Raw genomic sequence first — 10,773 nt, forward strand, 5'->3', positions numbered from 1 at the left:
CGTGACAAACCTGGCAAAGCAACATTCCTATCTATACCGTTATTATTATTATTATTATTTTTTTTCTTTTCCCCCCCACCAAAGGCCACGACTGTAGGCGCCACCCTGTAAGAGATGCGCCAGAGGCCTGGACATAATAGTCCACCATCCCCCAAGCCTATGCAGGAGAAAAGAGGGGGTTGGCCCCCGCATGCACCACCCCTGACTCACCTGGCGGCCATGACAGCCACGAACCCCACAGTATCGTAAGTTAGCCCACCACCTGTGGACCTGAACAACCAAGAACAGACGTGTGAGTGAGCGCACGCCAGCTGGGCGACACTTCACTCATGCCACCGCTCCCTAGCTAACCACCGGATTATTGTGACTGCGCCCGAACCAACCCCCTGACTGACCGTATGGGCTTACGGGCGGCCCGGCTGCGTGCGCAAAGTGACGTGGCCAGCCCCCCTCCTTGAAGCCCTCTTTATATTTGATCCTTGAACATATTCCAAATTTTATTTAAATATTATTATTTTTTTTTTTTATATACTCCTGCCTTAGTACCTAGCCACTGTGCCTGAGCAGAGGAGCCCTGCACCTGGACTGCAGTACCAGTATGGGCCTGTAGGTGTCGACCATCCCCCGCCCTCTCTCAAGCCAGGACCTGCTGGAGCGCAGCAAGCCAGTGATTCCCTTCTAGGTTAGAATTAACCATTGAAATCATAACTTGTTATACAGTGCACATGTCTGAGTATCTGCTTATCTCGTCTTGCCTGAGTTTGGCGCAGTGAAGAAGACGAGTTTATTCCGCAGCGGATTCCTAGACATGACTGAAAGTCACATAAGCATGTCCACCTTCACTGCCTCGCTAATTGTAATTACCAGGAGAACGTGCATCAGGATCGGCTGCGAGGGATTTGCGCTCCGCCATGTGGAACATTGCATCCCGTGCCCACCGCTATCGACTATTTGTACAGGGAAAGCCGCGGCGTATTAATCGCCTATAGGTTTCGGCTTCCGTCCCCTGATCCTGCAGCTGGACCTCCGCTTACTGATTGCAGCTAATGAATAGATCCCTGTGTGAGCGGACGGCGTTTTCCTCTACGGCGGAACGTTCTGATACGGGAGTGAGTGATATATAACGCTGCGTCGTGGAGCCGACGGCCGGCGTGACCGATGCTCAGGGTATGCGAGCGGACGTCGTGACCCGTCGCTGCTGAGCCACAGGTGAGGGGTGCCTGCCTGGGGGACGCTGCATGTGGGAGCGGGGGTGCTTAGCGCAGGGCCTGGAGCGGATCGGGGTGCCTGTCTCGGGGTGCCGGAAGCGATCGGGAGTGCGGGCAGTCTCCAGCGCAGCTGGGGACCGGCGGCACGCTCGGCAGCCCCACATGTTATACATAGCGAGACGGGTGTGCAAGCCACCCTGCCTACCTAATCACCGTAGCGACGAGCTCGACGCAGCCGATCCCCCGATCCTCCAGTGACGCATGCCCTTCTCTGGCACCAACCCACAAGCCGATTCGAAATCGTTCGAACCGACAAGTGGGGGGAGGAGGGCCAGGTTTAAATAGTGAACGCCCCGCCTCCCCTCACACAAATGCGGCACTCTTAATTGCCTACCACCTATCTGTGGCATTTTTTCTCGGACTGCTTTTTTCCTTCTTAAGTAACTCACTTTGTGTGAATTGACCCGCTCTTTTTATTGCTGTATCTAATTCAGTTTCCGGGTACCCCCTGTGTAAGGGTCCATTCACACGTCCGCAAAATGGGTCCGCATCCTTTCCGCAATTTTGCGGAATGGGTGCGGACCCATTCATTCTCTATGGGGACGGAATGGATGCGGACAGCACACAGTGTGCTGTCTGCAGCCGCAATTGCGGAGCGCGGCCCCGATTTTGGGTCCACAGCTCCGCAAAAAGATAGAGCATGTCCTATTCTTGTCCGCAGCTTGCGGACAAGAATAGGCGTTTCTATGGGGGTGACGGGCTGGTGTGTGGAGCCTTAGAGTCTCTCCTTTAAAGGGATTCTGTCACCTCTCATAACCCAAATTCGGGCAGGAGCTTCATCGTCGTCACTGGGCATGCGCCGAGCCCAGTGACGTCCGATGCTCGCTCTTCCCTCAGTCTCCAGCAAATCGCACTGGCGCAGCCCTCAGTGGGTACTGCGTCTGCGCGAGACTTCGCTCGGCCCTCAGGGAGGGGGAGGAGAGGGATGAGACGCTGTGGGCGGTTAGTGATTCTGGAGGAAGGCGTTTTGGGCACTGTAAGAGGGGCGTTACTGGGCACACAAAGGGGAACATAACGCCCCTCTGTGCACCTTCAGGGTTAATTTGCATAATTATAAAAGTCGTTTTTCTGCAAAACTACTGGACGGATTACAATATAGAACAGCACAGCCGATTCAAGGTAAGCTGTGGAGCATGACTGGTTTAAAATCCGAATTTGGGTTATGAGAGGTGACAGAATCCCTTTAATTCCTGGGCCTGCAATGTATACCCTGCTTCAGTGCTGTTGATACGTTTTAAGCGTATAAATTGTCCGTACGGGACTGCCTGTTTTACGCTACGTGGATGATCGCTGTCATAGTGAAGTGAATTTGTGGCAGATGGCTTGCGGAAACCAGTGGTGACTATGGTGTCCTCGTCTGTTGTTACTCGTACATCGAGGAAGTCTAATGTGGTGCCTCCGAAATTTACTTGTTCATCTCATTCTGATTATTTAGGAAATGGACAAATTCTTGTTTCGAGCCTTGCCATACCATAAAGACGTCATCCACGTAGCGTAAAAATAACTTTATATGTTGCAGGTATGGATTTGAGGTAGAACAGACATAGCGGTCCTCAAAGACTGCCAAATATAAATTGACAAACGTGCAAGATACGGGTGTGCCCATGGCCATACCATAGATCTGCCTGTACTAGCACCACCCAAAGTAAATACATTATTGTTGAGTACAAAATTGAGTGCTTCCTGAACAAAGGAGTCCCATGTACATAAACATCATTCCCCGCCACCATCCACTTTCAACATACAGTCCCATGTAAATAACATCACTCCCTCCCCCAGCCACCTCAAGCACACAGTTCCATGTCAATAACATCCCTCCCTTCAGCCCTAACATACATCCTAGTTAATTAACCACAACTCCCAGCGTTGCTCTGCCTCTCTCTTCACTTACCTCTCCTCATGTACAGACATCACCATTAGGCTCCTTCTCCTCTTCACTCCGGTCCAATCCTGCACTGGTCACATGATGGTGACATCATCCAGGTCATCCTATCACAGCCTGTTTTGCTGATCACATGACCTGTGATGTCACCACAGGTCCTTCAGCCCTTCCCAGTGTATTAGATTCAATTGTATTGCCGTTCTGTGTGCGGCAATACAGTTGTATCTAGCTGGCAGGCAGGACATTCGGGGCATAGGACAAAACATCCGGGGCCCAGGCCCCGAATGTTTTAACCTAGTGGCGCCCCTGGTGGGCCCCCAAAATAAATTTTACTGGTGGGCTCTAGACAGCCCAGTCCAACACTGGCAGCACGTGGCCAGAAGTAAGGGCCCATTGTGATGAATATTCCGGTGAGGCAGCACACTGCAGTATAATCATTAGTGGCAGAATGATCTATGCTGTTGCATCAGGCACTGACATCTGGAAATCCTGGTTGATCCACGCCTGATTCATCTTTACAAAGGTTAGTCTCTCAACACTTTGGGAGTAAAGGCAAGTTCTCTTAGGGGTAACTATGCCCCCTGCCACCCTGAACACTTGCTCTGATGCCACACTACTGGCCGGGCAGGAAAGCATTCCCATGGCAATCTCGGCCACTTGCGGCCATACTCCAAGTTTGCATGCCAGTAGTCCAGGGAATCTTGGATCATGGATGACAGGGTGCAGTCCAAGTATGGCACCACCTGCTGGCTGAGGTTCTGCTGCATGTCCAGCTGCTGCTGGGTGGTTTCTTCCGGTTGTCCGGGTTCAGAGCTGAACCTGGACATATCCCCATCTTTAACCCCCCTGATATGAGCATTGGAGCATTTCATGCTCCGATGCTCACCTTTGCCCTGCGCTGAATCGCACTAGTGATGTCCGGTTCATGAACGAATCGCTCTTTTGAATCGATTTTAATTCAAGATATGCTAATATCTTTTTCTTTTTACTCCCAGCAGCAAAATAGTTAACAACTTAAACAGAGAAACATTTTTTTTATAAAATATGTAAATGAGCCCCTAGGAGTATCCAATGAACGGACAGCAAAGGTTATATAAGGTTTAGCCCCACATAAAAACATCCTTCTTTCTTGCTGCTCCCAGAAAGATATGTATTGAAGTTCTTTTGTCATATAAATATAGTTATATTATTTTATATATGCTTATTATAAATATTTCTTATATTGATTATTTATTCTTCTATATGGTTGTGGGCAATGTGTGTTGCCACTTGTTTGGTCGTTTTACCAAAACGTTATGCTGCATGCGATTATTTTTCATAAAAATTCGGGTACACTCACATATTAATGTGTTTCTCCTGCTTTCAGTTCCCCCTAATTAGATTTATTGCCTACTTTGCATTTGCACTGCTTTTTTCCTCAGTGCTACTACAGGTAAGTTAGCATAGTTATTTTACCTCAGCACCCGACCCCCAGTGCGCACGTGCGGCTGGTCATCAGCCTGCGCGCCCTTTTCTCCTCATTCAGAGATATCTTCTGTTGCTCTGTTCGTCTGAGAAGAAAACTGCTAGCTAATTTCATCCCCTTATCCTCTGCTGCCACCTAGTGATAGTTTTCATAATATCCTTTACATATACTGTTCTTCATTACAATTTCTTTATATTGGTGTATATTGTGACATTTTACAATCCTTTACAATTTCAGCATTTTCCTTAATTGGTTATATATAGTCAGCCAACATGTCTGCTGAAAATCATAAAAATATTCCTGGAACCCCAGGTTCACTTATTGTGGAGGACCTCCTCCAAACCATGGTCAAGTATCTAGATCTGTACAATGTGCAGCCGACACAGGCATGTCGTCATTGCAAAATATCATTACACAATCTGTGACCATGGCTATGACTAATGCGCAAACCTTGCAAAAACCAAATGACCCTGTTACCCCGTCCGACCAATTCTGGTCTACGGAGGAAACCTCTTCCCGCCTTGCGGATGGTTTTAAGAGGGGTAAATGTCATGCCCTGCTCAGGCTATGTGCGGAGGTCTGCCAGATTGGCAGCACGAGTCTAGCCTTTTGTTTTGTTTTGGAGTCAAGCTAGATCCGCCTCCCTTCAGGTGCACTGGGTGGGGTCGTTGGTTTCAGTTTAAATCACACCCACTCCCAGTGTTCCCTGCGGGTTATAGCTTCTGTCTGGCTCTGTGTATGCAAGGAAGGAAGGATTGACTGTTCCTGCTCAAAAGATAAGTTGGTTTTTGTTCTCTTGTGGTTTTGCTGTCTAGGCTGTTAGAGAGACACCTGGCCCCCCAGGTTCTGAGGGAGCAGGCTGCCTCTATTTCCCTATCACCATCTTAGGGATTTTAGGGTATTTTCAGCCCAGGCATGAGGACACGGTATTCCCACCTTAAGGGTCTGATTGTGGGCATAGCAGTATAGGGAGAGCTGGTAGGGATATGTTAGGAGGTGACCTTTATCCCCAGCTTCTCGCCTAGAAACTTGTTTGTTTATTTTTCTGTGTATCTTATATCCTGTCCGCCGTGACAGTAAAACAGCCTTTAAAAGGCGATTTTCTACCGATCCCACTCCTAAAAAGCTAGAAAAAATACATGATATTTGAGATCAGGAAAAATCTAGAGCTTTTTCAAAAAGCACTATAACCACTGCTAAAGCAGTTAATGTTGCACCCTCTGCCCCTGTCATGGTCTTACCTGCTTGCTGCTCTCCTTCGTTTGACATGTGCTGGCGGCCATCTTGGGTCCTGGGTTTCTTGTAGCCTTCCACCCTGCGGCTCCTCCTTCCCCTGGGAGGAGCTGGATGCCTAGCTCATATATATAGGAGGTCTGTGGCTTCAGTTCCTTGCTTGGTCCTCTTGTGTTCACATGCTTCTAAGACTGCTGCTGCTTCTGGTTCCTGATCCTGGCTTCGTCTGACTACCCTGCTGGTTCCTGATCCTGGCTTCGTCTGACTACCCTGCTGGTTCCTGATCCTGGCTTCGTCTGACTACCCTGCTGGTTCCTGATCCTGGCTTCGTCTGACTACCCTTCTGGTTCCTGACCTCTGGCTTCGCAAAGACTCTGCTCGGTTTCACCATCCGTTTGGACTTTTGCTTTACAGCTTTATTTTCAATAAAGCCTTCTTATTTTCACTTATCTCTTGTTGTACGTCTGGTTCATGGTTCCGTGACATTAGGACCAAGCCATGAATTCTGACGGTACAGGGCCATCCTCGCTACCCACGCTGGTTGCCAGACTTGATCAGCAGGATCACCTGTTGGGTCGGTTCGCTGTGGCGTTGCAAACCCTGCTTGAACGCACGGCTCATTTCGCTCCCGTTGCCGATGGGTCGGTTGTCGCTCCTGGGCTCGCTCCTACTGTCGCTCCGGTTGTTGCGCCAGAGTCTACCCCGACACCTGTTGTTGCGCCTGCGGTGTTTCGGGGTATGACCGGTTCTGCCCCTCTTCCACAGCGCTTTGGGGGAGAGCCAACTCAGTGCCGAGGTTTCCTTAACCAGGTGGGCATTTATTTCGAGTTGCTGCCACATGCCTTTCCTACTGAGAGATCAAAGGTGGGCTTCTTGATCTCGCTGCTCTCGGACAAGGCCTTGGCCTGGGCCAGCCCTTTATGGGAGAACAACAATCCGGTGGTTGCCGAGTTTTCCGGTTTTGTTGCTTCTCTTCGGAAGGTATTCGATGTGCCGGCTCGTGCTGCCTCTGCTGCGAAGCTCCTTATGTCCATCAGACAGGGTTCACGATCCGTAGCTGAATACGCCATTGAGTTTCGTACCCTGGCAGCAGAGGTGGGCTGGAATAATGAGGCTCTGGTCGCTGCTTTCTCTCATGGTCTCTCGGATGCCTTGAAAGATGAGGTTGCAGCTAAGGACCTACCAGTTGAGCTCGAGTCTCTTATTTCTTTCCTGATTTTGATTGACACCAGACTCAGGGAGAGACCTTCCTTTAAGGAGAACCTGCGGAGGTCTTCTAACAGATTGGTGCCTACGTTTGCTGTCCCACCCGTGCCTCCCTCTCCTCCCACGCCTCCTGGGGATGACTTGTCTGGGGGTGAACCCATGCAGCTGGGGTTTGCTCGCCTGTCCGAGGGGGAGAGGGCACTCCGGAGACGCGAGGGCCGATGCATGTACTGTGGTCTCGGTGGGCATTTTCGGTTGGCATGTCCGAACCGTCCGGGAAACGCTCGTACCCTGAGATCCTGTCGGGGGCAGATCTTGGGTGGAGTCTCCTCGTCCCCGGTTTCCCGTGTTGACAAACCACTGATCACTGTTGTCCTCTCCTGGGTCGGGGGCTCGGTGACGACCCAGGCGTTGGTGGACTCTGGTGCTGGTGGTTTGTTCATTGATAGTGTGTTCGCTGCCGCCAATTCCATTCCTCTGCAGGCTCGAGGTTCCCCACTGGCTCTTGAGGCGATAGACGGCAGACCCCTTCTGCCGCCACACGTGACTCATGAGACCCTTCCAGTGGGGATAGCCATTGGTGCCGTTCACAGAGAGTCGGTCTGCCTCCAGGTTATTTCGTCTCCACACTACTCGGTGGTCTTGGGGTACCCCTGGCTCCAGAAGCATAATCCGACTTTCGATTGGAGATCGGTCGAGATCCTCTCGTGGTCACCGCAGTGTGGGGCTAGTTGCATCCATGGGTCTGTCAAGTTGCTGTGTACTTCCTCGGACTCTCTGTTGCCTCCTGAATACGAGGAGTACCGGGATGTATTCGATAAGGTGCGCGCGGTTGCCCTACCTCCGCACCGCCCATACGATTGTGCCATAGAGTTACAATCTGGTGCCGTTCCTCCTCGTGGCAAAGTCTATCCACTGTCGGTAGCGGAGAATGAGGCCATGGAGGAGTACGTGAGGGAGGCGCTTTCACGCGGACACATTCGCAAATCTTCGTCCCCGGCAGGGGCTGGATTTTTCTTTGTGAAAAAGAAGGGCGGTGAGTTGAGGCCTTGCATCGATTACAGGGGTCTCAATCGCATCACGATCAAGAACGCTTACCCGATACCCTTGATTTCCGAGCTGTTCGATCGCCTTAAAGGGGCCACGGTCTTTACCAAACTCGACCTGAGGGCGGCATATAACCTGGTAAGGATCAAGGCGGGCGATGAGTGGAAGACCGCGTTTAACACCAGGACCGGTCATTACGAATCCTTGGTTATGCCCTTTGGGTTGTGCAATGCGCCCGCAGTCTTTCAGGAATTCATCAATGATGTTTTCCGTGACCTGTTGCAGCAGTGTGTGGTAGTCTATTTGGATGACATCTTGGTATATTCTGAATCCATGGAGGCCCACATTCTGGATGTCAGACGAGTGTTGCAACGGTTACGAGAGAACAAGCTGTTCGGTAAGCTTGAGAAATGCGAATTTCACCGATCCCAGGTAACCTTCTTAGGTTACATCATTTCCGCTGAGGGGTTCTCCATGGATCCTGAGAAGGTTTCGGCTGTCTTACAGTGGCCCCAGCCCAGTGGTCTTCGTTCCCTGCAGCGCTTTTTGGGCTTCGCCAATTATTATCGGAAGTTCATCAGGGACTTTTCCATGCTGGCCAAGCCTCTCACGGATCTGACCAGGAAGGGCAGTAATTCCCAGGTCTGGCCGCTCGAGGCCATCCGAGCTTTTGAGGCCCTAAAGTCCGCCTTTGTGTCGGCTCCGATTCTGTCGCATCCCAACCCTGGGTTGCCCTTTGTCCTCGAGGTGGACGCGTCTGAGACGGGAGTAGGCGCCCTTCTGTCTCAGCGTAGAACACCAGAGGGTCCTCTGCTTCCTTGTGGGTTTTACTCCCGGAAACTGTCTTCCGCGGAGTGCAACTATCAGATTGGTGACAGGGAGTTATTGGCCATCGTGCAGGCCCTTAAAGAATGGAGGCACTTGCTCGAGGGTTCGGTGGTTCCGGTTCTCATCCTGACGGACCACAAGAATCTGACCTACCTTTCTGAGGCCAAGAGATTGACACCACGTCAGGCCAGATGGGCTCTGTTCTTGTCACGTTTTAATTACGTGGTCTCCTACCTACCCGGTTCCAAGAACATCAGGGCGGATGCCTTATCACGGCAGTACTCCGAGCTGTCCAGGGAGGAGTCGATTCCGACTTCGGTCATACCTCCGAATCAGATCCTGGCCGCCATTCGCACCAGCCTGACCTCTCCCCTGGGTGAGCAGATTTTGGCGGCTCAATCTGGTGCTCCCTCTGGGAGACCCAACGGCAGATGTTTTGTGCCTGAGGAGTTGCGCACTCGGTTGTTGCGAACCTACCATAACTCCAAGACCGCGGGGCATCCTGGAAAGAATCAGCTGTCCTGGGCTGTTTCACGTCTGTTCTGGTGGCCTTCCCTACGTTCCGACATCGCCGCATATGTAGCGGCATGCTCCGTTTGTGCCCAGAGTAAGTCCCCTCGGCACCTTCCGTTGGGCCTTCTGCAACCCATAGCCACCGGGGAGCGCCCATGGTCACACCTGGGGATGGATTTCATTGTGGACCTCCCTGCATCCCGAGGCCATACGGTCATTCTCATGATTGTGGATCGGTTTTCCAAAATGTGCCACTGTGTTCCTCTCAAGAAGTTACCCTCTGCACAAGAGTTGGCCACGATTTTTGCCAGGGAGGTCTTCCGGTTGCACGGTTTGCCTAAGGAGATTGTGTCGGATCGGGGGAGTCAGTTTGTGTCCAGGTTCTGGCGCGCCTTTTGCTCCCAGTTGGGGATTCATCTCTCCTTCTCCTCGGCCTACCACCCTCAGTCCAATGGGGCCGCAGAACGATCCAATCAGGCCTTGGAGCAATTCCTTCGTTGCTATGTCTCCGATCACCAAGACAATTGGGTTGACCTCCTGCCTTGGGCTGAGTTTGCCAGGAACACGGCGGTGAACTCTTCCTCTGGGACGTCTCCCTTCATGGCCAATTATGGGTTCCAACCTGCCGTGTTACCGGAGGTATTCTCTCCCCAGGATATTCCGGCTGTGGAGGATCACCTTTCCGTCCTACGTGCTTCTTGGGTACAGATCCAGAAGTCCCTTGAGGTCTCTGCGCAGCGCCAGAGATTCCAGGCTGATCGCAGACGAGCGCCTGCTCCTTCCTACCAGGTCGGAGACCGTGTATGGTTGTCCACCCGCAACCTCAACCTTCGAGTGCCCACTCCCAAGCTGGCGCCTCGCTTTGTTGGTCCCTTCCGAGTGCTTCGCAGGGTAAACCCGGTAGCCTATGCCCTTGCGCTTCCTCCTGGCATGCGGATCTCCAACGTGTTTCATGTCTCCCTGTTGAAGCCACTGGTGTGTAATCGTTTCACTTCCTCGGTTCCTCGGCCTCGTCCGGTCCAAGTGGGCAATCGTGAGGAATATGAGGTGAGCAATATCCTGGACTCACGCCTGGTCCGCGGTCGGTTGCAGTTTTTGGTCCATTGGCGTGGTTATGGTACAGAGGAGCGTTCCTGGGTTCCCTCCGCAGATGTCCATGCTCCTGCCTTGCTCCGAGCCTTCCACGCACGCTTCCCTCAGAAACCGTTTTGTGCTCCGCGGACGAGGGGCCCTTGAGGGGGAGGTACTGTCATGGTCTTACCTGCTTGCTGCTCTCCTTCGTTTGACATGTGCTGGCGGCCATCTTGGGTCCTGGGTTTCTTGTAGCCTTC

Source organism: Bufo bufo, chromosome 8 (assembly GCF_905171765.1).
Source record: "Bufo bufo chromosome 8, aBufBuf1.1, whole genome shotgun sequence".
Taxonomy (NCBI): Eukaryota; Metazoa; Chordata; class Amphibia; order Anura; family Bufonidae; genus Bufo; species Bufo bufo.